Source organism: Dermacentor variabilis, chromosome 2 (genome assembly GCF_050947875.1).
Source record: "Dermacentor variabilis isolate Ectoservices chromosome 2, ASM5094787v1, whole genome shotgun sequence".
NCBI lineage: Eukaryota > Metazoa > Arthropoda > Arachnida > Ixodida > Ixodidae > Dermacentor > Dermacentor variabilis.
The window spans coordinates 54,615,277-54,638,835 of record NC_134569.1 but is presented as its reverse complement, the minus strand read 5'-3'; the positions used below and the strand labels follow the sequence as shown (position 1 = coordinate 54,638,835).

General features: G+C 47.0%; 2 protein-coding genes across 4 annotated transcripts in view; one reads left to right on the top strand and one right to left on the bottom strand.

Annotated features, from left to right (window-relative positions):
- The window catches only part of LOC142571890 (uncharacterized), a 473,725-nt gene extending 465,790 nt beyond the window's left edge, over positions 1–7,935 (bottom strand). For both annotated transcript variants that reach the window (XM_075680573.1, XM_075680574.1), the window contains exon 1: positions 7,616–7,935. The gene's annotated coding sequence lies outside the window, so the exon portion shown is untranslated. The remainder of the gene's footprint in view (positions 1–7,615) is intronic.
- LOC142571891 (unconventional myosin-Ie-like) overlaps positions 1–23,559 on the top strand; it is a 351,690-nt gene that overhangs the window by 200,482 nt on the left and 127,649 nt on the right. The gene's annotated exons all lie outside the window — the stretch shown is intronic.

Genomic DNA, 23,559 nt, shown 5'->3' with positions numbered 1-23,559 from the left:
TTCGCCCACGCTGAAGTCAGAGCCATGTTTATCGCTCCTAGCTCCTGGCTTCGTTCCTCGGTCAGTTCGCAAGAGCAAGACAGACTTGACGGGCCCGTTGCTCTGTGGCTTGAAAGTTTGTTTTTCTCCGCCGGAGCAATCGTGCGGGCCTCCACGTGTTCCTCTGCTCGGTTTTCTTTCTTTCGTTCGTTTTTTTTTTTCTTGCTTCTTTTTACTGGATAGAGAGGCGGTTTTAGCTCTGCGAGCAAAACTTTGACCGGCTGGCCAGCCTTGCGAAATGCCGTTGGTGGCGGCCGCGAGCCATTTGTGCACGGAAAAGCCCACCTTTCTATCGCAGGCGGTATCCTTGGCTTGCACTAGCACCAAGGTCGAAATTATTCGCTCAGACCCCCGTGAAGCTCCCGCAACAACACGGGACCTGAACTCTGTACTGTATACTTCTGTTTCTTCTGTATGCCATTTATGAACGAAATAAACTGAAACTGAAAGAAGAGTTTGGCCTGGAGGTACTACGTACCACCACTAAACAATGTGGGACCGAATTCACAAGCGCTTATCTTCGTGTGAGCTGTTTCCCATTGGCCAGCTACCTTCGCTAATAATACGATGTCCAACGCCACAACTGGCTGGCACCTACTTTTTTGAACGATCCTATCGCATAGGAACATTTTCTTCTGAATACAAACCATGATCCCGTCCCACTACCTGGTCTAGACCCTCTTGAGCTTGTTATGGTTGGCGTGTAACACCCCGGACAAAAAGGATGCTCAACCACCATGCCTCATCGAAACGGAGGGTGGCTTCCTAATTTGTTATGGTTGTCTCGGGTGGTCGCCGGTCTGGCGGGCGCCCCGCAGTGTTTACAGGCCCCTTTGTGTGTGTGCGTGAAAAGCCTTTCCGCGAACCTACGACGCCTAGAAGACAAGGGACCAAGCCGCCTACGGTCCCCAGGACCCGCGGGTTACCACCAGCGGAGGCAACCTTGTGAAAAGTCACCTGGGAGAGGAAACCAGCGGCCCATCCACAACCAGACGCAGCGCCGGTCACGTGACGTTCACGTGAGCAAGATCCCGCCTACGATTTCAGTGGGCCTATTTAAGGGGCCCCGCAATGTACTTTTTCACTTAATTCATTTTCTTCTTCTTATCCTTCACCAACCATTGAATAAACAGTGCAAGTTTCGCACTAGAAATCGTCTCGTCCTTGCCTGGTCGCCATGGTCTACCGGACGCCTGCAGCCCGCCGACAACGCCACGCTACCCAATAGTAACGTCGGTCGAGCTTCGAGAAACAGGCGTCGCAACAAGCTGAATGCAGCTGGCCTAGACGCAAATTGACGTAGTCTACAACATGAGATACCTCTTTAAAAATGTGCATTTACTGAAGGGTCGACCTGTGGAAGTGTAACCTGTTTTGATTCGCTCCATTATGAGTTCACACGTGTTGCAGTGTGCCAGAGTGAGATATTTCGCACTCACTTGTTTCTTCTTTATAAAAATGAAACGTTTATAAACAATGAAACACATTCATACACACGCACACCCTCGCACGCACGCACGCACGCACGCACGCACGAACGAACGAACGAACGAACGCACGAACGCACGAACGAACGCACGAACGAACGAACGAACGAACGAACGCACGAACGCACGAACGCACGAACGAACGCACGAACGAACGAACGAACGCACGAACGAACGAACGAACGAACGCACGAACGCACGAACGCACGAACGCACGAACGAACGAACGCACGAACGAACGAACGCACGAACGCACGAACGAACGCACGAACGAACGCACGCACGAACGAACGAACGAACGAACGCACGAACGCACGAACGAACGAACGCACGCACGCACGCACGCACGAACGAACGAACGAACGAACGAACGAACGAACGCACGAACGAACGCACGAACGAACGCACGAACGCACGAACGAACGAACGAACGAACGAACGAACGAACGCACGAACGAACGCACGAACGAACGCACGAACGAACGCACGAACGAACGCACGAACGAACGAACGAACGCAGGGCATAGCAGCTGTCTGAGCACGGTGGGGATTAGCCATCTGATTTCTGTTCATCGTACGCATGCTGAGTACTCGTGCTTTCATTGTCGTACCCGCCGCGATTCACTTAAAGTTCGCTAGCCCACGTACGAATTAATTGAACTCAAGACCTAGCTACGAGTATATTAGCACATTGCAAGCTGATCAGAGGCCGTTCACCCCGATGCGTTATATCGAATTACGGTACAGTCCTGACATACCTTTTCTCGCGACCTTCACGTAGCGCCACAATATTCTGGTTGTTGCTTCACTGCTCTAGCCAAACATTACATCACACGTCGCAAGTCGGCGCCTTCTTCATTTTGTCATATAAATATTCATGGCTAACCATACCTCATATGCTCATGGAATGAACCTCTTCATTCGTTCTTTTCTTTTTTCGTTTACCATTATGTAATCGTTTGGTATGTGTTTATGTATGTATGTATTTAATCATGTATGTATTTTAATCATGTATAGATCAATTTTTCATTTGCGATATCTTATTTTTGTTTTGTAAGTATTAACCGGAGGTCTCGCCCTTACAGACTTTGACTGAGGCCTCCTCCTGTATATATTTCATACCTAAATGTTCTTATAGTAGGTGCCATAGAAGTTTATTATGATTTACTAGTCTGTGTGTATATATGCGACTGCGCAGGCTAATATTGATCATGGACGACGGGGTTTTCAATGAGGGCACCCATATTTTTGTTTTTCTCCCCGCTTTCTATACTAACCACTTCGGCTCAGCGCTAACGAACGTCTAATCAGCACTTCGCCTGCCCACGATACCGAACGTGTGCGATAACGAAAACAGAAATAATGGATATCACGCGTCTTCTTGTTCCTTCCTATTAACGCCGAGACGTCAGAAGTTAGTCGAAACTAACTAGCTCTATCCATGGTTCTGCTTGCACAAACGAGCTATTACCTCCCACTCACGCTTCAGCCTGGGGCCCAGTATTGAACGCAGCTAAAGATTAGCCTGACGTCTACTCGTAACTTGGCGCCCAGTATTATTCTCTCTTGCGCTAGGTTCGATGGACACTAAGAGGGTCCGACATCTAGCGGGCCCCAACATTGACTTTCACTTTCAATCAACGCTGAATGGGGAGATCAACAGAAACGCGAAATTAGTTTGGATTGGTAGACAATTACTCTTCTGAAAACTAATCCACATTTTTTTACCGGAGTGATATAAAAAAAAAAAAGAAGGTCAAACTTTCTTTTTTGAACTTCGCACTCACAACCGTGGCACGAATGCACCATTGTGACGTCACGCACTTCTGGTATATTGGGGTCCTCTTTTGTGCAGGAAGTGCTTACAAAAGGTGTTGTGCTGAGATTGTTTCGTTTTGTTGTTGATTTTTTCCTATGTTTATTTTTTCCTTTTAGTTTGTAGATGCAATGTGATGTTTAGCACTACGCGTGGACCATTAGTTGCTGCTAAAGTATGTGACGTCACAAAACTGATAGTGCAGGGACTCCGGACGTGGTGATACCACCTGTCTTTTGTTTCTCTGCCTTTTCTATCTCGTCAAGTTTCCGCTCATGGCAAGACTAAACCATTTGTAATTGTTAAGTTGAACCAGAGTGCTTTAATACGCCAGTATTAACACCAGATTGCTTTAATCCTTACGTATTAAAGGGCTCTGGTGGAACCTACCAATTGTCCTTAGCTCAATCGTCTTTCCCGTTTTTCCTTTAATAATAGCAGTGTCAGCGGTGCGTTGATATGTCGCCCGTTTGGTAAGCACCCCTCTTTCAGCGCACACCTACGTAACAATGACGGTGACGTTGCTATAAGACACATTTGCCTCCAATTCATCCGCCGGCCGGCCAGTTTAACACTTAAGTGGCATATTCCTATACGTGTGTTCAAGGTCAAGACAATTGACTGACCTTCACCTTCTCTTCCTCAACATTTTCTTTTTTCGTGAATTCCCGGCGTAGCTCACTCACGACTAGCAGGTTTTAGCACCCAATACTACATTTTACAATAGCTCACACTGGCTCACCTGGTGCAACTTGCTGGTGCAGCGAATCTGTTACTGCGGCTAAAACCGCTTGAGGACGTAAACGTAAGCACCGAAAGCGCAACATTTTAAACTATCATCCGCACCTCTACAAATAACCAAAGATCGCAGCGTGCCGAAAATTTAAAAGTGTAGATTAAGGGTTGACGACAATGATGTATGGACAAGTTACAAATGCGGCAGTTATTCAGAACGTTTAGAGGTACTTTATCACAATTTTTAGCTAATCACCTGCACGGTCGGTTTCTAGATTTCAAAAACGCGCTCCGAAAGAACTGCACAGTATATCGGTTCAGAGGTTGTACATGAATTGAGTAGTGACTATAATAGAACGCCCGAGAAAATGTTAAACAATTTTGGTAGAATAAAGAGGCTACAAGAATATATTAAATTTGCACTAAAAGTGTTTTGCCGGGAGAGGAATCAGTGACTTTGTCTGTTCGAATATTTGTACGAATATAGAAAACGTGCGGAGAAGAACACGCTGGTAAAATAGCTAAATAATGGGGCTATTAGGAGAGTCGCGTTATATTAACAAATGTGGAGCAAGTGTAGCGACTACTTCGTTTCGAGCAGGGCAATAACTTTGATATTGTCGCTGTAGGAGAACGGGCGAAGGTTTTGAACTTAGACTTTGCACACGTAGACCAGCTCTGCGTTAAAGCATGAGTTAATATTTTTTTAAGTATTCAATAGCATCAATTTCTCAGAGTTATTCTCAAAGAGATGGCTTTTCAAGGTCACCGGCGCTCGAGAAATAGAGGCGGCTCTCTGGTGGAAAACCATGCGTCCTGCCTGCGTCGAAGTAATCGCCGCAGCCATTCCTCTGAGATATCTCTAGGTTTCGGATAAAAAAAGATACAAAACTATTGAGCCGGCATGTTCGAATCCCGCTGCAAACAAACCTTATTGGCGTTTTTTGATGATTCGAAGACAACTATGGATTGCATAGAGGTCACGAAGTAAGTGACAGTGGCCACATTCACTTTGTTATAGCTCAGAACAAGTAGTGATGTAGCCGTCAGCTGCGGCTGGCATGGCACTAAACACTCTCTGATATTCTGGGCTGGTGCGCAGGGCGGTGACGACTTCAACTGCGGGGCGTTCTTGAACAGTGGCAATATCCCTGAACCGCGCTCCACTGAGGCGCTTATAGCATTAGTACGAAAATGTAAACAACCTTTGTGTTAGTGTTTTTGGTGCGCGGGTATGTCTTAGTGTGTGTGTGTGGGCTTTGTTTTTATCTGACCCTCCTTCTTTTATGCCTCGCAATTTCACCTGGATTAGCACGTCAGGCATATCCATATACTAGTAATCTATCTATCTATCTATCTATCTATCTATCTATCTATCTATCTATCTATCTATCTATCTATCTATCTATCTATCTATCTATCTATCTATCTATCTATCTATCTATCTATCTATCTATCTATCTATCTATCTATCTATCTATCTATCTATCTATCTATCTAATCTTATGTCTGTCTTGCACCTGTTCTTACACGGCCAAAATAATCACTACAGAACCAGTCTACGCGTACAAAGTGCAATGCTATACCACTTATAACGGCGCTCCTAAGCCATCAGCATTCTTCTAATCTGGCAGGTAACTGGACACAAGTTTCGTGCTTACGCTGAATTTGTTTGTCACTTTCGTGAGATAGCAACCTCGGTATACTGAGTGGAATGGTTGCGATGAATGAATCACCCTAGCGTTCGGCTGGTCATATTATTACGGGGAAGAATATTTACAGGGGATACATGCGTGTACGGGGAGAATGTTGCTGTATTCTCCCTGTACTGCCCGGATCTGGATCTCCGCAGCGGACGACACGTCTGTTCTGCCGTGTTGGCTAACGACGCTACCCCGCACCTCCACCAAATATTACGGGGAACAATATTTACAGGAGATATATATGCAGGGAGAACGCGTAGCTCGAAACCACAGGGCAGAGCGATACCACTGATTGACGACAGCGCCACATCATGTTCCTCTTCTCGTCACAGCGTCTTTCTATAGCGGCACAAGCTACTACGTAACAATATTTGCGCAAGCCCATGTGTAGGGATCACGACAAATTAAAGCCAGCAGACTATGGCTTCGCACTGCAGCCCTTCGTTCTTTCGTTTCGCATATAGCTACAGAGGTTGCATGACGTCCGTATGCGAATAACTATAACTAACCATAGAGCAGGACTGTTCAGTGATGTGACTGCTAATTATGACATTGTTGAGACGTGCCTAGATCAGATATGTTGTATATTTGCAGATATAAACCGTTACAAATTGTTCAGCCAAATTATAAATTGCGAATGCAGCTATGTGCTAAACTAGAGGACAAGTACGTACCCACCAATGAATGCCCGAACCGGATGCCCCCGTCGGCACACGCGCCTCCCAGTACAAATAAATTGCAATGCAGTAGTATAGAAACAAAAACAAACAGAAGCCAATGAATACATTTTTTAAAGAAAACCGCCAATATTTTAAGATTGTGTACTGATCTATCGAAGCCGGTAACGACGTAAAACTTTCACCAGTCAAATTAAACTTTCTCGGGGTTCGCTCATCGAGTTGCGCATAGAACACGTCAGATTTCAAGACATATTCATTCGTCGAAACTTCGCTCGAATGAGAACAAAACGAACTTCCTAAGAGACAAAGGAGGCTCCAACACGCTGCTTATACTGTGCCTTTTCCGGCTGAAGAAAGCGCGCGTCAACGTCCCGTAACTTCACAATGTCACGGGACGTTGAGAAAAAATACAGCGAGGCCAGGTCGCGAGGAAGCCCGTTTCCGCAGCATCAATCATTGTCACATCCGCGCCCTGATCGAGTTGTAGTACTGAACTCTCACTTTATTCTTAAGTTCCGAACCTCGACGAGAAAAACTTCTTAAATGCCGCCGTCGTTTCAAGGCTCCGCACTCTCTTTGCGCATTGGTTCCCGTTTTCGCTCAAATCGTTTCGCATCGACACGGGGAACGCAGGCGAGTGTGGTGCGGTATAACGGACTGCACGATGCACACGTCAAAGCGTTTGTTAGTGAGGCGTGGCAGTGGAGGATTTCAGGAGACATTCTAAAGTACTCGGGCTGACGCCACTTCTTCTTTTGCCCGTGGTGACGTTCAGCAGGCGATCGAGGGAAACAGCGAGGAATGTTTGAGGGCGGTGTGGGTGACGCGGCGAGGGATTACGAGCCATGCCGCACATGCCAGCACAATTGGAATTCAGGCGGCGGCAAGCTTAAGTTCGGGAGGATTTTTGTGGGGCCTTCGAGGTGTTCTCTGGATTTAGGTCGTTTCTGTTTCGGGTTCGGATACTTGTGTTAGCAGGCGAGAGACGGGTGAGCAGCGGCGGGTGTTTTGGGCAGCGTTGCTCGTCAGGAAGGGGTGAAGCTGGGCACAGGGAGACGCACGTGTGCGGCTCGCAAGGATCGGAGAGGAGATGGGTACGTGTGGAGGGAGGAACAGCGGGGGGGGGGGGTGCGTATGCATTTTTTTCTCCTTTACCTGCCTGCTGCTGCTGTCAGTCGCTTGCGGCCTTGTCAGTCCGAGCCAAGAGTGGACGTCGGAGTTGACGCGACAAGGTAGTTGGTAGTGTTCGCTCGGGTTGCTTCCTTCCTTCCTTTCTTGTTTTTCTTCCCCCGCAGCTTCGCTTCGTCACAGAAAAAAATAAATAAAAGTCAGTGACGACGAGTCGAAGAAGAGCCGCGAGCGCGTGCGTGCGACTGCGCGGCTAGCCGCCAGTGCCGCCAACTCGCAACGGGGGAGGTTGCGACCGCGGTCCGGAGCCCAGCGTTCGCGGCACGGGCTCCCGCGGCCAGAAACTGGCGCCGCCGGCCGACGCGCCTTGCGCGGCTGCTCCCTTGCCCTCCTTCGCCGAAGGCGGAGGAAGAGGAGGATCAAGGGCTCGGGAGGAAGGAGGAGAGAGAGGAAGAAAGAGAGTGGAAGGGAGAGGTATAGGAGAGGGAACAGAAAGAGCGGACTTGAGACGGAGAACGAGAGGTACGGTAGCGCCATCTTCCGGACCCGCAGGCGGGGAAGCGCGGATATCTGCGAATGGCCCACGCCGCGAATCGCGCCCTTCGAGGGACACCGGAAGCTCCACGCGCATTGCCGCTCCACGTAGGACTGTAGGTTAATTGGTTGTTTGACTGGTTCCGCTGGCGCTGACTAGGGCGTCGCAAAGCGGGTACAGCGTCGCGAGAGGGCTAGTCGGGTTTTGGTCGGTCAATTATTCGATGGACGACTTAGCGCCGTCGAAATTGCTCCCTAAGGAAAGTGGGAGCGGTTTTCGTGCAGGCGTGCAGCCCTGTCGCTAGAGTAATCACAGCCCTTAACGGATAATTACGGAAAATCGCGCACTAGTTGGTCCCGGTGACTGCAGGGAATAGACGTTCATGGTAATGCAATTCTCCACGCTTAGGTGGCAAGGAACAGCGTTGTGTGATTGGAAGGATTGCATGAGCGTTCTAGGAAGGAGAGCGTTAGAATTTGACTGGCTCTTTTCAATCTATCTTCACTCTGTCTTCACAGAAGGCACAGCGGCGAGCGACTCGTTACTGTCTACCCTGACAAGAACAGGCGCTGCTCAATCGTGACAGCAAACGTGATCAGTGCAGACTGTTGGTTAACGACAGACAATCACGTCTTACGAAGGAAACGCTTTGGGAGTATGAGTGCCCGATAACCGTCCTTACCCACATTAAAACACACGAAATGCTTTCTTTAATACTGGGGTCTGATGACTGATCGACTAAACCATCCTCAGGCTTCCGTCGCGTTTGTCGGTTCGTTGGTTCGGTCAACTAGTCACTCGATGCTGTGGAAGTTTGATGGCTGAAGGGTTTGAGGTGAATAAACGCCCCAGTGGTGTCCACCTATCAGACAGTACTGGTTAGATCGTGCACGGGTAAACGGCGCTTGATGCACTCTTCACTCGTACGCGTCAGTGCGTTTGTGGATTTTTGCTGCGCTCCAGTGAACGACGTGAATGATAAGCGACTATGTCTCGCGAACCTTGACAGTCTGCCTTGCTTGACGCAAAGAAAGACGACAAAAGATATAGTGGCGCAGATTCCTAGCGCTATCCATTTTTTATTCTACGAGTGACCTCACAAGGCGTTCTTTCTGTTGACGTCACGCTCGCCGTTTACTCTTCAACTTCGATCCTCTCTTTTCAGCCTCCTCGCAGACCGTAGCGTCGCCATCGCTGACGTGCGTGGCATTGTTCGTTCGAGCCCGATTTAGTGAATCGCTCGAGTTAGTCGATGCGCTCTCCCACTTTCGTTCTTTTTTTTTTTTTTTTTACTCTTTCGCTCTCTGACTACGGATTTTCGTTCCGACGAAACTTACTCCCGAACGGATTCCTTTTTTTTTTTTCGTCCGTGGAAAACGGCAAAAAAAGAAAAAAAAATGACGGATGCGACATTGTGTATTGGTGTATCATTTTGTCCACTTCTTCTTTTCTGATATTCGGCTTCTGTTTAGCGTAAGGGCCGCTTGCTTATTACTTCACAGCACGTGCGTGGTAGAAAAGTCTCCTCGCGCTGCCTATGCGGATAGAAAACATCCCAGTGCGCGACGTCGGAACGAAACGTAGTAGATGACCGATACGCGGCGGGTATAGTGGGGCACTCTCGATACGATATATCGGATTTTTCTTGTATCTTGAAAGTTGGTTTGTTCCGGTTTGTTCGACCGAGTACGCGTATGAGCAGCCTGTTTCAATTTCGTCATGCTTATACTGTAAATCTTATGTGTCGGGTCCACTCCCATCTAAACCTGCGATCTTTGCGCGGCAAATGCAAGAAGAGTAGTGGCCACTGTCCTTGCAAACTAATCACCGAACACGTGCAAATAATGGCGAGTCGGTTTGTTTGTACGTGCAGTTTGCTTAACGCTTTGCGGCCGGCGCTCAATATATCCAGGAGGATGACGAAAAGAAATGCAGACGCAATTGATGCACATGTTCGGGTACGCTAGATGCGTACCTCTGTCAGTCCAAAAGGTCAGGGACTTGACTACTGCGAGCACGACGAAGAGACAGAGCAGCTTCATGTATCAAGGACATTACGCCGCTCAAGGGGCTGATCCCGACACTAAGTCAGTGAAATGGTTGAAGTTTATGTACTTGGACGTTGCGAGAAATCTGAAGCTACAGAATATGTTTACACAGTCCACGAATCCTTCGCACCTGTGGCACGATGGAGTTCAGGATGCGGATTTTTTTTTTTTTTGTTCCCGCAAATTTTAAGTAAAGAATGGTTTGCATAGGATCTTTCGCTGTAGAGAAATAGGAGACTAATCAAGAGTGTTGTATCGTTATTTCAGAAGTCTCCATTTCCTTGCTTAAGACATATAGGTGCCTTATATGTAAGGCTTTGTTTCTCCCAGGTTAAAATTTAAATTACGTTCTGAAGTCTCACGTGCCAAAACGACTATCTGATTAGGGGGCACGCCGTAGTGGGGAACTCCGGATTAATTTGGTCATCTGAGCTTCTTCAATGTGCGCCCATTGCATGTCGGCCCGCATCGAAATGCGGCCGCAGGAGCCGGATCCGATCCCGCGACCTCGTGCTTAGCAGCGCAACGCCATAGCCACTAAGCCCCCACGGCGCCCGAGTTTTGCATATTCCGTGCACGTTTATTTTTGTTATCTAACAGTTAGCTGGCTTTTCCTTCACAATGCCAAAACCTGTGACGTCATTGCCGAAGTTCCACACTGCTGTCATCACCGGTCTTTCGTGAAGCGTCCTGTCTTACGCTTTAAGGCATAACAACAAACCCGCATCGCTCGCATATCCTGCCTAACATACTAAGCATCCGATCGCTATGAGCTTACATATTAGGGACGTTTAGAATAATAGACTAGAGATTATAGAGCGTCACAGCAAGCGATCGCTTTGCGTTCGCGGTCTGCCCCGCCGAGAAGGTGCTTTAGGATAGGGCCTGAAGAAAACGGGTAACAACAACGGGGTGTGGCTGAGGCCGACGAAGCCCTGTCTCAAACAAGTCCCGTTGTTTGCGTTGCTGTTACTCGATCGCTCGTCTTCTGTGCACCGCGACCCAAATTAGCACGTTATTGCAGGACAGGGTTCCCGACTTGCGCTCGCATCACACAATTGCAGTGCCCTTCCTGCACGCGGACGGAAAATGAAAAAAAATAATGCGAGAAATAATTAAAAAAAATATCATGAAGAAATGTAATCTATAATATTTTACAGGATGAAAAGTATAACAGATAGTTGATTATTTTCAACCAGGAGGTCTTGACGTGTTTTGACGTGCTCGCGGCGACGTTGAGATGACCCAAAGCAGGTTTGAGGCGTTTCGGGGTACCCAAACTTTTTTTGAAATTTAGCTTTAGAGGCGCGCGAAAACCCAAACCCGAAGGTACCGTTTGTGTTCGCCGCATGCGCTGTAGCGAAGCGTTAATCGTTAGGGAGGGCCCCGGTTCTAAAACGACCCATTTACGTCCATGTCAATGTGAAGCCCCCACAGCCGGGAATGAAACCCGAAACCACTCGTTCAAGAACCGAGCCAGGTGGCTGGTACGCAATAACTGCGGTTGCTATTATACTCGTATATTTTTCATAACGAGGAAGAGAGTTTACAATCCAGATAATTTAGCCGGTCTCATCAAAGATTTCCATAAATTTGCGACCGACATCCTTTTTTTTTTCGCTATTACACGCCTAAATAGCCGCTGTATAGCGCTTAGACATTTAGCTTACCGGACGTTATCACGGTTGGTGATAACCCACGCACCTCTCTGCCAAAACACTCGGATGCACTCTCTTCGGGCCTGCGCGACAGGTTCTCGTTTGTGTGTACGGTTAGAACGCATTCCTACGTATATGTTATTTTTTTATCTCGTCATTGTATCATTTCTGCCCCGCACAGGATCGCCTTCCGAAAAGGTTTATCCGCCTACCTTCTTTTAGCTAACATCTTCCTCTTTGTCTGCCTCACAGTCCGTCTGCGAGTCTGTCCATCCGTCCATTCGTCAGTACGTAGTCCACGTCTTATGACCCTTGGAATGAGTATGGCTGCTCGGTGATTATTTATTTATTTATTTATTTATTTATTTATTTATTTATTTATTTATTTATTTATTTATTTATTTATTTATTTGTTTGTTTATTTATTGTACCCTCAGGGCCGAAGCATTACAGAGACGCACAACGCTCGCGGTTCCGAGAGGAGATGTATCTCAGATGCGGCTAGATAGGCCAAATGAGGCATCTAGTGATAAAGCGGCACGGTGTACGTGGATCCCTATCGCCGGGATATCGCCTGCATGCTCATCTCTCCCTGCGGAACAGTTTTCATCTGCTGGATTTCGATGCGATCGAGGAACCCTTTTGTTGTTATTATTATTATTATTTCCTCTTTTGCGTGTGTGTGGTGCCAAAAGAATTGAGACAGGAATGGTCCGTGGAAACGGGAGACGTCGCAGTGCCTTCGAATCGGTAAGCTGCCTGGACCTGGTCTTTAACGCGTGTGGTTTGTGCAGGGTGTTTCAGCGAACACATTCAATTTTTTTTAATGCCTGTGGCAGATAGCGTAATTCTAGTCCATGAGCTTTTCTGCTCGAAGAGGTGGACATTATTTGCACAAAGATTTGAAATAGATAATCGACTAATTAACAAAAATTTACTTACTAAGCTTTTAACTATAGTAGGATACAAATTAAAAAAAACAGCAGCTGGCAACCAAGGCACACGGACCTTGCGAGGTTGTTACTCCGCCAGACAATCACAGAAGCAGACAAAATCGTCGTGAATGGCCATTTCAATATTGCCTCGTACTTGATACCTCCGGAGCGTCTGCTGTTCTTGAAGAGTCTTTTCATCGGCTGAAGCGATAAGATGTGCAACAGACGTGGACAAAGTATATGGAAGGTGAAAATTTCATCGGCTTATATTGTGTCTGCTTATATACATGAGCCATCAAAGTTTCCAGAGTAATCGCTGGTGCCGACGTGTCTTCATATAGGAAGTACTACACAATTCGCGTCGCGCGTTCAATCAGATTACACAAGGTTCAGTGACAAGAGACAACGCATGGAACCATCGATAACATTCGAGTAAGTTCCAATCATGCAGGCTCGTCTTGTGCTGGGCGATAATTTCAGGTTGTTAGTGAGCGAAATCCAGTCGGCGAGAAAATGATAAACAAGTACACGTGTCAATATTTGTTGCCTTCGCGGATTGTATGACGGCGCCCACAGAGAACATTCCATATTGCTCATTCTTGCGTTCTGTTTCACTCATCGCTCGTACCTTTTTCCCTGTACTTGGGACATCTCGTCGTTAACCTCCCTTTGGTTTCTTTGCTCTCTCTTAACCAGGCAAGGTGATTTAAGGACGAGCCCGTGACCCGCTGTTTTGTGTTGTTGTTGGCAAAGTCTACGCACATATTGAAATAAATTTCACTCAGTTATTTACGCGCAGGGTACGCTTATGACGCTAAGCGAGAATACTCGAGGAGTATGTCCACGGCTCGTAATTGAATCCACCTTCTTCAATGGTACTCCGAAAAGCTAATCTAATGGAGCTGTCATCATTGTCCTCACGTGTCACAACGGTTTGTGTTAAAACGTGACGAAAATTGCATTGAAGACTCTGACGCGCGTGGGCGTGCGCCAGCGCCTGTGTGTGTGTGTGTGTGTGTGTGTGTGTGTGTGTGTGTGTGTGTGTGTGTGTGTGTGTGTGTGTGTGTGTGTGTGTGTGTGTGTGTGTGTGTGTGTGTGTGTGTGTGTGTGTGTGTGTGTGTGTGTGTGTGTGTGTGTGTGTGTGTGTGTGTGTGTGTGTGTGTGTTTCCTTGTTTGTTTGTTTGTTTGTTTGTTTGTTTTCAGTGGAAGCAAGTCACAGCCGCTGCTATGCATAATGGCACAGGTAGAAAATATAGATCTCAGTCAACCGCTTTCGTCCCGCGTCTTGCGTGCGACACCATAATTAACCCAGTGTATACGTAGAAAGCTAGCTGCGCCTTCAGCGCTCTTTTATGTCGACGTCACGTCCTTGAAGTGAGATTGACTGCAACCTGTTGTCAAGACAACTGTGAAACCACGACGCCAAGATATCACGCCACAGAGTGCGTGATGTCAGCAGGAGAGTGTCGTGACGATGTCACTGCACAAGCTAAACTCAACCTGCAAGATAATAGAGGGCTTTCGGAAGATCCATGGTCCATGGCCTTCGCATTCTCGCACGCAAAAAGCCACAAGAGCCCTTCTGCACTTTGTGACGGATACTTGATTGTATTAACACTTGTGACAACGGAGATTCCTCTGCGGCTGACTGTGAATGACAGATTATTTTTCTTTTCTCTCCTTATCTGTTCTTCCCCTTTCCCCTCCCCAATTGTAGCGTAGACAACCGGGCACGTCGTTGATTAACATTCCTTACCTTTCCCTCTTCGTTTCTCTCTCTATCACCACAATTGACATCGTAAGAGGTTCGCAGTGTACTTGAGGGTGTAACGAGGATTTCACATCAGAGTACCATTATGGGTATGACGTGGGCCGTGAGTTTTTTCTTGTAATCGCTGATAGCGTTGTTGCGCAAAGCGCACTTCCACGAAACCTGACGTCGCGCCTGTATGTTGAAAAACAAAACCTGCCGGTAATCACTCCACGCTTTCGATCGGCGGCGCTAAACAAAGCCGGGCGAGAGTTGTCGTTGAAAAGGCATAGTGTCACGTAACATTAATTGCGTGTGTACCCCCGGACTAAAGGTACTACTAAGCGGTGTGAAGCCCTGTATGTGTCCGCTGGGACCCAACGGGCTATATCAATGGTTTTTCTCGTTCTTCGGAGTGACTTCGGAACTAAATTTAACGAAATAACAGGGCGTGGTGAAGGACTAACGTTATATAGTTTCCAGCAGAAGGTCTCCAAAGAATTAACAATTGGTGACTTTAGGACACGCCAGAGAGAGAAGCCGTTCATTATTTTGGGACAATTGCTTTATCCCTTGAAGTTAGTTATTCCCTTGGGGCCTAAGTGCTAATACGATGTGTACAAGAGGCAGCCTGTGTGCGGTAAACTTTAGCGATGGCGCACGCCGTGGGAAACGTTGCAGCAGCAAAGGAGGCGCGTAGATTCTTCGTCTTCTCGGTAGGTGGAAGGGGCGACGACTTTAGGTGCAGAGCTCCTATTTAGGTAGTAACCTATATATTTTTTAGGTGTGAAGCTTTGTTAGGAAGAGGCGGCGTCGCACACCCGCAGTGCTCTTTTAGCACTGCGCCGGGCGTGAAAGCAAGCATGGGCGGCATAGTATTATAATAATAAAAAAAAAAGCCAACCAAATCTGTTTGGTCGCAAATCCGAATGCGGTGGCGTCATGACGGGTTTACGCAAGGCGAGTGAACGCTGAGGTGAAGGTCACTTGAGACGGCTGACGGACTATGTACAATTAGTTGGGACTCGTAGAATATTTTATCAAAACTGACTCTTTTCTGACACAGTGGGGTTAGTCAGAAGCAAAGAAAACGAAGAGCCAAACCTGTCCATTACGAATTTCGCTCTAATACGCGGTGTCGCTAAGCTATGGGCGCGGCTCACAGGGTATCGGGGATGCTCTTGCGTATCTGGGTCGTTTCCTCGAACGAAAAGTTCCGCCCCGAGCCTACACTCGAAGTAGGAGTAACCTTTCAAACGGAGTAGCCGGGAGCGTGTTGCGTCCAACCTCTTCATTTAGAAAGAGAGAGAAAGGATGCATAGAAAGAAAGGGATGTTAACCAGAGGTAGTTGCGGTTACCTACCCAGCACGGGGGGAAGGAATAGGGAGATAAAAAGAGAAGTAAAGAGGAAGGAGGAAAGAGAGAAAGAGTTACGAGCATATACAAACCGCGTACGCTATGCAGGGTGTCTGCATAGCGTACGCTTCCCGGGAAAACCGGGAATTCTCAGGGATCTTTAGTAGTCTGGAAAAACTCAGGGAAAACGCAGAGAATTTGTACCTCTATCAGGGAAAATTAGCGGTAATATTGTTGAAAGGGTTGAAACTAGCGGTAATGCTGGCTCGAGTAACAGACAGGAATCGTAATGAATCGTCTTTGACGCCCTGTCGTCGGCTGGAGGAGTTTCCAGTGCACAGATAACGACGGACTTTCCGGACGCCCGATAAGTTGGACGGCTTCGCGGCACCACCACGTACCCCATAGAGTCAATGTATCAGAACGTCCAAAATTTCGGACGCAAGAACCCTTCGCCGTCCGATTTTCCGGACTTTTTGCCATGACCGCAGGTCTGAAACGGCATTAATCAAAGCCAGCACCACTGCCGTTTTGATTACCTCGCCACCTCGAACCGGCGCTCTCGCGCGCAGATCCTCTGGCAGTCGTAGCCACCACTGCGGCAACGCTAGACCTAGCTGCTTCGACGTTCTCTATTAAGCTCCTTGCCGTTGGGTGCCGTGTTTTTTATTTAAAGAATTTGCTGCCGTCAGCAGTGGTACCGACTGCACCATTGAGGTCCTCGCGATTGGCTTAGAAGCTTGGAAAGCACAGTGCGTTGCATAATGCCGGTTCCTGAAAGTGAGCTTTGCCTCTTTACAGAAATGCTACTTGGTGAAGCATACAAAAAGTATTGCAGTGAAGCATAACCATTGTGGGAAGGGGCTATTGCCACGGGGCACAGTATGTATTCCTTAATTATACACGCGTGCATCCGGTATCTCCTGTTACAGTACGAGCACCGATATGCCTAATAAGTGTACCGACAGGCCTTCATGGCGTTTTCGAATGTGCCTGTGGCGGTTTGAGCCCCTTAAGGGCAGCAAATGAGATGTATTTATTTTTTCCAACTGCATGGTTTTCCGGACGTTTTTGCGGTCCCTAGGGAGTTCGAGAAATCGGACTTGGACTGTGCAACTGACCAAGAAGATTCTTCAAATGGTCCGCGGGGCGAACGAGTGGCGGAAGGAGGACAAGAACATAAATAAGCTACATATTGAGTAATGAACAGGAAAGGAAGCGTACTGCTGCCGTTTTGAAGGAGCTTGAGCTCAAAAAAAAAAAAAAAAAGTTGGTTGATGCCGAGATGCAGGCGTCCTTCATCCAAACCAAAATAAGCTCTTTAAAGCAGGGAAACACAACACTGAGGCGTCGTACGCGGGCTGAGAGTATGTCAGGACAGTTGAGCTTGACTTTCGAGCTGTTGGGAGAGAATCTAAATTGTGACAAAGTTCGGGCCTCATGCCACTGAGCTTGCTATCAATTGATAGAAATAGCTCATATTCGAAAATATTTGCTTCTGTATGCATCTTCTTTTTATTCGTATGTTAGGATTGGATTGGATTGGAAAAACTTTAATATCGTATTTTAGGATGTCCGACTCGATTTGCAATTTTTTTCGAAGACATTTTATTCGCTGCGCATTTTAGTAACCCCTCCTTTCTATTCTCTTTTTGAATAACATGAACACTATACCTTAGTATTCAAACTGAATTAAGTCGTTTTTTAAAATTATTTCATATGCTTACTGGAGAGTGACAGCATCTGGCGACGTGGTTTCAGCCCGTCATCACATAAAAAAATAGTTCTATGTCACTCAGGGAGTTTCGCAAAGGCACTCGGGGAAAACCTGGAAAACTCAGGGAATTTGGAAATGTCAGCTTGGTAGACCCCCTGCTATAGAACGGTAGGGAGCGGCGTTCTTAAAGTCTATCGTGAAGGCCCGTAGATGGCCGTAATCTGAGCAGCGCGAAAGGGGCCTTCTGTGCGGATGTTCTTTGGGAGCACTGGCCTTTTAGTTATGATAGCAGACGATTGTCCAATTCGTCTATCACTTTGCACATCACTTGCCTCTCAGCACTATAGCGTGGGCAGACACAGAAAATGCGTGCGAGCGTCTCTTCACAGCTGCATGTGTCGCACATGGGGCTTTTGGCCATTCCCATAACATACCCATTTAACAATACCTGCTGATCTGTACAGTCTTTCTTTAGCTAAACTTTGCGTTGTAAATCTATTTAGTGTTCTTTAAGATGAAAACAGCCCTTCATATGCTGCACCGCAGAGCAGGAAAGGTTAGGTAATCTCCTAACACGGCGTCTCACGTCGTGAGCGCACGAAGACGCGTAGCGAGCTTCGTGATGAAAGTGCACTTGCCTCCATGGTTATCAGCGTTTCTCTACTAAGAAAATACACCTAGTAAAAGATATTGAAAACTGAGAACAACGTCATAACAAATCTTCGGTGCAGAAAAGAGCTTTGCGCAATGCTTGTTGGACTGGCTCAGCGAGAAGAAAAAGAAACGCAGGTGGGCGGTGATCCAGACAAGAACGCAAAAAAGGAAACAAACCGGTGATGGGTTTCTGACGTGCGTCGAATCTGTTTCGAAACTCGCTAAAGTCCCGGGAGGTCTACGGCTTCCAGTACGTTTCCACAAGTGGGACGAACAAGAAACGCAACGTATGCGTGTTTGCCGCGGGCGAGAGGGAGACATCGACCTGAATGAAAACTGCATATAACTGCCCCGTTATGCAAGAGCTGTGCTCGTTTTCCTTTATATAATTTTTTTTCATCCTCGTAAGCTTTTGTTCGCTGCTTTAATTCTTTTCCCTACCATGGGCAAAAAAAGGTGTTTTTTGTAGGTTACCCCAGATATGTTTTTTCTGAAGGAACTACTGCACTCAGTATTTTATGTACGAAAGGCAGAATGAATGCACTCTTCACGCATAAAATTTTTATTAACGAGATGTTTGTTATGATAAAGACAGGAATTGCCAAAACCAAGATTGTGGGATAAAATTGAACAAAGTTTGTAAAGAGGCGCTTGTATCTACTAAGAAAAAAAATGTAACAAAAATTACGAGATATGAGACATGTACTGCCGTCTAATTAGCACTATCTCCGAAAAGAAAAGCAAATTTTTTTATTAAACAGCTATTCCACTACAGAAATTTAAGTGCAAGCACTACAGTTTGGCGTGCCAAGCTGCAGCCGTCCATGTTCCGGGCTGGCTTGCGTCGTCGTGCGTCTCAGAGTCAAAGTCCAACGAAAAGGTAGCCTCCTCAGACTCGCTGCTGCTCTATCCATATATACAGTCAGCCACAAACGCAGCGGGATTTGCGAGATCTGCGACGATCTTTCGAAGCGCGCGCTCCGCTCCCGGAGGCGGCCATCTTTGCTTTCTGCTTTGACGACTGCCAAAGTTCGGGGTGCGTTCAAAGAATTACCGCCTGGTGAGGAAAGAGCGATCTGCTTAGAAAACAAATATAGTTCTCCTCCTTCACGTCTTACGGAGCAGAATGTCCGTGAACGGCGCGAAAAGTCTCGAAAGCGGCGTTTCAAGTCATCGATAGCGGGAGGCCCTTTTTGCTTTCTACTATGACGAGCACGAAAACTTCGGAGCTCGTTTAAAAATCACCAGCTGGGATAAAAAGGTAAACTGCTTATGAAACAAAAGAATAGTTCCCCTCCTTCCCCTCCGATAGCGCAGTGTGTCCGTGAGCGGCGCAGAAAGTCTCGAAACCGGCATTTCAAACCATAGTAAGCGGGCTAACGATGTCCAAGAGGCGCGGTACGGAAAGAATTAATGAGAGAGAGGTGGGGTTATCGAAACTAATCGCATATAATACGGGCCCGTGAGCGGTGGATGATGTGGTATGAAGATGGGAAGAATAAGAAATTTATCACAGAGTTGAGCGTATTCTATCTGTAGTTACTTCTGTGGTAATTAAAAGGGCCTTAATTTTCACTACGATTTTCTCGGAATCTCGTTCGGTTGGCTTAATATGTTTACGTATACGTATTGGTTCGCGCATTCTCAGAACAAATTGTTATCGAATCGTTATGCGAAACGGGAACTTTGCGTGTCAAATTATTTGTATATAGTACGCGGAGTTATACGGCAGCTCGCCGCGTCGTGTAGGGACAAGAAGAAATGTTGCCAGACGAGCATCTTACGCGTCAGCGGAAAGGAATAGCGTCTTTAGTCGAAGGAGATGCTTCCTTTTTTCGCGCAAGCTATAATTCCTTTTTTTTTTCACCTTGCAAGATTGCTCTTCGCCCAAGAATGTCAGGCCTTTGTCGGAGCACCCGCTTTTCGCTGTTCCAGTAATCGCACTTTCTTCATTTCTTGCATTTATAGCTCACACAGCGTAGCTTAGATGGTTCCACGCAAAAAGAAAAGAAAGATTACCGGTCTCGAAGAGGGTACACTTCGACTGCGACAAATGTCTTTCAGCGTTTCGTCCATAGACCACACACTTTCGCAGCTACAGCAACCGCACAACAATAGCGTGACAACGAAGAAAGAAGGTGCGTCAGGTGCGACTTCCTCTTCTTGCGTTACAACGTGAAAACAGCTTGAAAATGAAAAGAAAAAAAAAATGTACCGGCTTTAGTTTTTCGGGTGAGACTGGGAGGGGGGGGGGGGGGGGGGGGCGGGCCCTTGGCTGTTACTGTTAATGATTGATCCTTCTACCCGTGGCCAGGAATTATTGATAACACTGCGCTACTGGCCGAACCGTTCATTGCTCGCAGAACCAAGGTGCGCACAACTTTCGTAAACTCGCGGCCCCAGAGACCACGGCGGCAAGCGGAAAGAAAAGAAGCCCAGCTCTTGCGAAGAAGAAGAAGCCACGATGCAATCTCGCTGGAAGCGAGGGCATAGCTCACCGGTGTGCCCGCTGCAAACACGTCCCGTCTGTTTCAATCACGGAAAACTCTTTCCTTTATTATAGTTTCCTTCCTTTCTTTTCTTTTTTTGCTACCTTAACGTTCCGTACTTTCCTTCCTAGCTCTTATTTATCTTCTGCTCTCTCTCCCTCTCTTTCTTTCTTTATTTCATTTCCATTTCATGTACGTTTTGTTCACGAACGTCTGAAGAGATATGTTTTAGTTTTCGCCGGAAAGCTATATTGTCTGTCCCTATTCGTTCATTTTATTGTATTATTCAGTAGGCTCCCGCGTTCTTTGTTCTTGTATTTTTTTATGGTCTTTGGAATGGGGGTGACGGGAAATTGCTGGCATTGTTGATCATAAAGCACGCTTTGATCTCCAAGCTTTCGAAAGGGATCCTCCAGCTACCAAGCCTTCCCTATGATGTTTCATCTTCCTTACGTCGCCTTCACCTTCGTTTCACCATATATAGCGTTATTCGCGTGTTGCTGTTGTTTGCGTGCGCATCTGTCAGTTATGGGAAAGGGAGGCCTCTATATGGGCGTATATTGCAAAGTCACGAACTCTACTCGAAAAAAAAAAAGAATCAGAAAACATGACAAAAAATGCACTGCACAAACTATGACATCAGTCACAAACACACAAGTAGTGTCATCATGGGCATATGCTCAGGAAGCACAGCATACTTCTTTGCTGAACTTACCACATCACATTGCAAGTAAGGGAGGAAGGAAAACAACACGTGTTGCGGAAGGGGCAGACAAGATAAGAAAACAAGTGAACATTAGAAAAAAAGGAAAGCATAAGTTTGCACATACTGTATTTTTTCAATGAGTCGTGCTCTCTTTTAAAAAGCACACGCTTTTAAAGCAGTTCGTTCCGATGTCGGCTGGAACCAGGGTCCAAAAATCTTGCCTTCCGTAAGGGGACGGTTGTCAGTCCTGTAGAGCGGGGTGCTGAGGACTTGTCTTTGTGCACTGAAACGACGACAATCACACAGAAGGTGCCGCTGTCGTCTCTTTGCACCCGCAAACTTCACAATCTGGACATATGGCCATTCCGATGACGTAAGAGTACGCATTGGTGAAGGCTACTCCAAGCCATAGGCGACAGATGAGAGTTACACCTCCCGCCGTGGTAAGCCATGTGGAAGGCGTAGCTTCGGATCAGCCTCCGGGGAACAAAGGCGCCTGTTTTAAAAGTCTGCTGAATTCTATTGAGCCAAGGTAAGCTCGCGAGCAAGCGCACGGAGCTTTCCCGCTGCGTCTGTTCTTGACAGCGGGATAGCAACGCAATCGGCGCTGGTATGTGAAGATCGAGCGGCTGCGTCTGCTTGCCCATATTGCGAGAGTCCCACACAACTCCTAGCAAATATAAATGTCAGCCAATCTCGCACTTGAACTTTATAATTGGATAGCATAATACGAAATTGGCAATCAGTCATCCAAACTTGCACGTAAATTTAGTGAGCAGATTGAGTAAGATTGGCGCTAGCACAGAAAAAAAAAAAAACGCAACTGGAACTCGGTTAGTATGTTACATAGCTACTTCTTTCTTTCTTTTTTTACAGTTATGTATTCGTTCGAAAGAACGGGACTGACGAACTTCTGGGAAAGCTAAAAAAAAATTTGCCTGGTCGCTCTCTAGCAGCCTATTCCAGATAGGATCGATGACGCACGGAATAACGCATGCAAAGTGCACCATACTCGCAAAGCACACGCAAACCCGCACCACTAGTGCTGCTTTCAGTGTATCGTTCAGGCCAGTTTCGTGCCGCTGTCAGACAGAAAAGTTAAAAAGCACATCGCGTATGTCTCACTTTCGCGTCCAATTTCCTGGCGCTGTCTTAAATTTTGACATCGTAGCATGGAGCGCACTATATTTGAGCACGTTTACGGAATGCGCGACCGTGCTCAGCGCTATAAGTAGCGCAGGCGGAGAGAGAAAGATATGTGTCTAAAGAGAGAGAGAACCATGTATCTACGCTCGGCGTTGTCGCTCATCTCCACTGCAAGCACGCCTACGTAGTTTTGCTGCTCGGCACGCTAAAACTTGTAAGGCAACATTTTGTTTCTCACTTTTATCGCCGTCCAGCTGTGGGCGCAGTTTGGCTCCCAATAGCGTCGTCTCTCGTCTCGCCTTAAGGCATCCGTTGTGTGTCACAGTGCGTTGAGGAACGGCCGGCTGTTTAGGGAAAGCTCTACCCTTTTACGCGCGACCCAAGCTGTTCGCCTCATCGCTCCATTGTTTATCGGAACACACAAACGCACACAAAAAATAAGTAACTGCAACATAAATTTCAAAGAAAAGTGCGAACAATGGCTTCGCTGATGGAAAGAAGCGTTGAAGGAAAAAATAAGAAAAAGAAGACTCGTTTATGGTGACAGTGGTGTTGACCTCGCTTTGCACTCACCTGCAGTCTGCGCCAGCAACTGCTTGCGCGAAAAGAATAAGCTATAAAGCGGCGAGGGCAGACAGGGCGGTGCCTGTCCTCTAGACAGGAAAGCGGGCAAAAGTTATGTGGAGCCAACAAAATACTATTTGGTCCTCGGCCTTTTGCTACCAGTGGCGGAGCTCTCCATTTTGTTTGACGTGATCACTGAGCCTCCCTGTAGCATACTTCTTTTTCATTTTCCTCTACGTGTTGCTGTACTTTCGGGGCGTGCATACATATAGGTGTCGCGTTAAGCAACGCGTCCGCGAAATATGACTCCTTCGTGCTCACTCGATCACAATGTGTGGCGTCGTCTTTCCTTCCTATTTTCTTTTTTCTCTCTCCAGTTATGTTTGTCCATTTTCTTTACTTGGTGGAAGCA